A 5,888-nucleotide genomic window follows, 5' to 3' on the forward strand; every position below is an offset into this window, starting at 1 on the left:
TTTACTTTCTACTCCCTGCTCTTACCCTTCCCTTCCCGTTATGGTTTTTTCTTTTGTTTAAAACATTCATTTTTGGTTGCATAATTCAAATTCTAAATTCTAAATGCTATGAAAGAGTCTATATAGGACTTACGAGCAAATAACTGAGCAGCTCTAAATTTATTTGAACACCTAGATTCATATAAAACCTTTCACATTGACAGCCCATATTGCTGACAATTGGGACGAACCAATTATATATTGTGGATCCTTGACCCCTTGTCACTGGGCTAGCTGGTCTCTTACTCCCCGGAGTCTCGGACAAAAGAGATTGAGATTGGAGGTTTGGTCACGTACATGAAAAGGAAGGGAGCGAAGGAGAAGCATGAGAGGGAGTCTACGACAACGACGCACGCACACAAATTGATCGAGTGTGTTCCCATAACGTTTGCCCCCTCCACAAATATTGTTTGACTATTTCAATCCATGCCAACCAATTTTCTAAATTCCTGGACATACTCGAGCCTTTTGCTTTGAGCCTCAGTTGTAGCTTTTGATGTTTTTAACCTTCTGTAAAGATTCTTATGGAGCTTTAGAAACTCACTTTTGTACATCCACTTGTCAATGTACATTCTATGCTTTCTCATATACCCAACGACCTCCATCACTCTCTCAAAGTAACCACCTCCAAGAAAGCTCAGAAGCAAGAATTCGTATAGATCTCTGCTTACCACCAAATCTCCACTATGCATATTCCTCTTAATGTCCCCCCACAATATCGTGATATCGCGATCCATTCCCATAGAAGAATATTCATATACCAGATTGGAAAAAGTTTGCTCTGTTGGTTGGATTTTCATCTCTTGCATTCTTCTGTACGTCTTCAAAGCATCCACCACCATTTTGGCCTTGCAGAAAAAGTAAATAGAAGAATTGAACTCGTAAACTATTGGAGAGGCTGTGTTCTCCCCCTCTCTCATTTCTAGAACCAAAAACTCTGCCAAATCTGATTTAAAAGTTGTATTTGCATGTGTGGCATCTTTATCTACTGTTTCTGATAGACAAGTGGAAATAGCAATCTCATCCGACAAATTTAAGACCAAACCAGCTTTTCTCATTTGTTTTAGCAATGACTTTGCCTCTCTAAACATATTTTCCTTGTAGTAGGCAGCAAAGAGTGACGAAAAAGTAGTAAAGCTCATGGGAGCTCCAGCTGCTTCCAAATCATCCAAAATGTCATGAGCCATTGCAAGCCAGCCTAAATTAATGCAAGCACCAATTACATTAGAACACAAACTAGGTCCTGCCAATGAATGTAACTTCTTTTGAATGCCAAGTAAGAGATTTGACAGGTCACTAATCTTCCCACTTCTCTTGCACCTATTGATGAGCTTGGCCAGAGCCCTGTCACTAACAGCAAGTTTCCCATTTCTAAAATTTCTAGTTCCCGTTTACCTTCCGCTTTGAGTACAGAATCCATCTGCAGAATATCAGGCACAATCTGCAGTTCTAACGCAGTCTTGAGATCACTACAAAAAACTTTAGAATTGGCCGCGTGTCTACAGTACCTGTTACTGTAGACACGCGTCCAATTAGCCACGTGTATACAGTACACGTGGCTAGAGGTATGCGCATCACAGTTGGCCGCGTGTAATTAAATACACGCGGCCAACTGGACACGTGTAATTTATACACGCGGCCAATTGGCCGCGTGTAATTTATAGGCCGCGTGTATTTTTTACACGCGTCCAATTGGCCCCGTGTATTTAATACACGTGGCAAATTGTTTTTATCAATTGGCCGCGTGTATTTTTTACACGCGTCCAGTTGGCCGCGTATATTTTCTACACGCGTCCAATTGGCCGCGTGTATTTAATACACGTGGCCAATTGTTTTTATCAAATATATATTAATAAAAACAAATTTTATTAAGTTTTGTATATGGCCGCGTGTATTTTTTACACGCGTCCAAGTGGCCACGTGTATTAAATACACGTAGCTAATTATTTTTATTAAATATATATTAATAAAAGCAAATTTTATTATGTATATATACGTATAAGAGAATTGGCCGCGTGGCCTAAAGCCACGCGGCCAGAATTTGTGAAGGTAGCTAGGCGCGCGGTAATTGTCCCGCGCGCCACTAAACAGTAGTTTCAAATGAAAAAAAAAAAAATCGTTAAATGCACGGTGCATGTGCATGTGTTCTCTCTCTCTCTCTGTATCGCTCTCTCTCTCTCTGTCTCTCGCTCTCTCTCTCTCTCTCTCACGGTGTACATGTTCTCTCTCTCTCTCTCTGTCTCTCGCTCTCTCTCTCTCTCACGGTGTGTTCTCTCTCTCTCTGTATCTCTCTCTCTCTCTCTCTCTCGCTCTCTGTCTCTCTGTATCTCTCTCTCTCTCTCTCTCTCTCTCTCTCTCTCTCTCTCTGTCTCTGTCTCTCGCTCTCTCTGTCTCTCTGTCTCTCTCTCTCTCTGTCTCTGTCTCTCTGTCTCTCTCTCTGTATCTCTCTGTCTCTCGCTCTCTCTCTCTCTCTGTATCTCTCTGTCTCTCGTTCTCTCGCTCTCTCTCTCTACTGAACTTGCTCGTACGAGTGTGTGTTTTCCTCTTCTTTTTTTTTTTCTTTTTTTTCTTTTTTTTTCAGTTATTATATTTTTTTTTCCTCTAAAAATAAAGAATTAAATTAAAAATACAATCAATAATTTAAAAAATAATTAAATACAGATTTAAATTAAATTTAAAAAAAAAATTAATTTTTTTTAAAAAAAACATATTGCCACATGTATTTTAGACGTGGCGGCCAATTGGCCACGCGTATTTTAATACACGCGGCCAATCAGCCGCCCGTATTAAAATACACGCGGCCAATTGTGTAGTTAGTGTCAACCGGATCCACCGCGTGTATGTACGTGGCCACTTGCACGCGGCCAATAGTTCGCCACGTGTATAGTGACCATACACGCGGCGAACTGCAAGTGGCGAAAAACAATTTTTTTTGTAGTGGATTGTCAGATCCCACTGGAACAAGGCAAGGCTTTTGTAGGTCCTTCCTATCTTTTTGAATTGGAGAAGACTCTGAGTATCTATAAATATCCATCACAAGCTCAGCAGCAGCATCGATGTCGTTATACTTGAAGTGCAAGCTCAACAAACTATCATAGAACTGCCGATAATGAGAAATAAATGGAGATGAAACTCGACCAATGTGTTCTTTAAATTTCTTTACCTCTTCCCTCTGACCATTCATCTCATGGATCTGGGCAATGATAGTGATTGAGTGCGCATCGGCTACAAGCCCCGTCGGTGGCATCAATTCAATGAGTTGTTGACCTTTGAAAGATAATTTAAACATCACACAAGCATCAAGCACCAGATTAAATATCATTGTATCAGGCTTTATCAGTTTTGCACGATCACTTTTGTTCGCACTTAAGCGTTGGAAAAACAATCACAAATCTGAACCACGAAATTTGACGCAATAGCGCTGTCTTCACCAAATGGAGAACAACCAACCACATGTTGTACAATATATTCAGTGGGGGCAAACTCTCTCTCTCCAGCATCAATCTCAGAATCATTGAGGTAGGGATAGGCAATTGAGATAAATCTTGCTAACGAGAGGGACAGCTTAGTGAGGATATCCGGCTGAAATAGGCCTGATGTCTCACTACAAAAATAGAAGCATTTTGACGCATGTCTACAGTACCCGTTACTGTAGACACGCGTCAAATTAGACACGTGTCTTTGGAGACACGTGTCTAATTGTACAGCCGTCCAAAATGGACACGCGTATTTAATACGCGTGTCCAATTTGACACGTGTAATAATACACGTGTCCAATTGGACACGAGTATTTTATACACGTGTTAAATTGGTCCAATTGGGTCAACCTACTTAATTGGGTCGGGTCCAAAAAGTAAAAAACTTGATCAGGTTGGGCTTCAAGGTTTCTGTATAATGCTGGCCCAAATCGGGTCAATCCATTTTTTATTTTTATTTTTTTAAATCTGGATAAGGCCTTTTGGGTTTCTGGATTGGGCTGACCCGAATGAGTTGGCCCACTTAGCAACCCGACCCGCACTTTTAAAATTAATACCGAACCCAAAAATATACACAACCCAAAAACTTTAATGGGTCGAAACCCTACCCAGTCACCAAGCAACCCGACCCCGTAATGTTCCAGATGGGTTGAAAACCCTAAAAAAATGGAACCCTAGCCGCCACCCCTTTATGAAAATATACATATCAAGATTACGGCAATTCAAAAATAGGCAGTATATCACAATATACAAAATAGTGATAATAATAATAAATAAATAAATAAATAAAAGCCATATCAAATTTATGGGTTTTCAAACGTATGTGAACAACAAATTTAATTGTATTCACAAAATACCTACTAGATTGAACAAAAATATGTTCACAAAACTATGATTTAACAACCGAATGTGAACAATAAAAAACAGACTATGTTCACAGAAATTACGGATTCAACAAAAACTTATTGCTAAGCAAAATAGCATAGAGGTGGCTCTGATACCACATGTTAGAACATGTAAACATATTATGCTCAAACTAACATGCGCAGCGAAAAATAAGAGACAAGGATCTAGGCTTACCTCTAGCCATATTTGCTCAAGCATTTTCACGATCCATCTGAAGAACAAGAAAAGTTATCTGAGGGATCTTCTAACCTATGCCTATAACTGAATTACCGTACTGATGGTGTACACAGGCTGTTTATTTATAAGCTAGATTAGGAACCCTCAAATATGGTAAATACCGTATTGTTCCTCCCATCAAGGAAACAATATTATTAATTGACTTTAAATCAATTAAACGATTCCATTACGGTAATGTAAATTAATAGAAATTATCATAACCATAATACCATATATTATATATATTTATAATAAACACCGTATATGTGGCATATAGGCCATATATAGAGATAATATCTTACATACGAACACATACAAAATATGTGTCTGCTTGAAAAACATGGGTGAAAAAAATCATACTCTTTGAGAATAACATCACAAGGAAGGCTATCAAGGCAATTTCTGCTTTAATTGGACATTCTAACAGGGTAAGTTTTAATTAGACTGCATATGAATCGGACAATTGTATTGTCTTTGCATTGTAACATACTTAATTGTAACTTTATTTGCATTTTATGAGATAATTTTGCTTCCTTGAAACTCCCAAAACCGCCTCTTGAATATTTGAATTGTAAGAGATTCACATCATGCACATTTACAAATCATGGTCCACAATCGCAAAGAAAATACATGGAGGCCTGTGGTTGCTCTCAATAAAACAGAAAAGAAACAACTTACAAGCTGATTGGGAATTAGTAAGAGCAACTGGTGCCTTAAAAGTTTTTCATTTTAAGTCTTGCTTTTCATTTTTCTCTTTATTTTCCTCTAAAGTCTCAACATCTTGGGATTCCATTCTTTGTAATTATTTTTATCATAATTAGTGCCTTAAAAGTTTATTTTTAAATGAAACTTAATTATACTATTACTATTTGGGGCCTTAAGCTATTCCCTAATTCTCCCTAAGTATTCAACCGGCCTGGACTAGAATATGATTTATCATGTGACACTTATTTTTATAAATTACTATATATATATATATATATATATATATATGAACTGTCACGAAATTTGTAAAGAAACTATAATAAAAATTGTAGAACCTTCATCATTTTCCAAAATTAAAATCCACCCATCCACTATATCAATATACTTGTTAATTAAGTTATAGCCTATTTGGATTCTAACCGAGCTACGTACTCGAGAAGGTCCCAAAGTAAATTATACACATGAGGAAAATTACAAGTGATCTATCAAGAGTGATTTTTCTATCCCCTTTACTACGTATTACTCAAAAAAAAAAAAAAATAATAA

General features: G+C 37.7%; 1 pseudogene; it reads right to left on the reverse strand.

Moving 5' to 3' along the window:
• Positions 1 to 458: 458 nt before the first annotated feature.
• Positions 459 to 4,605, reverse strand: LOC133854009 (pentatricopeptide repeat-containing protein At4g17616-like; annotated as a pseudogene).
• Positions 4,606 to 5,888: the final 1,283 nt, after the last annotated feature.

This window comes from Alnus glutinosa, chromosome 13 (genome assembly GCF_958979055.1).
Source record: "Alnus glutinosa chromosome 13, dhAlnGlut1.1, whole genome shotgun sequence".
NCBI classification, from domain to species: Eukaryota; Viridiplantae; Streptophyta; class Magnoliopsida; order Fagales; family Betulaceae; genus Alnus; species Alnus glutinosa.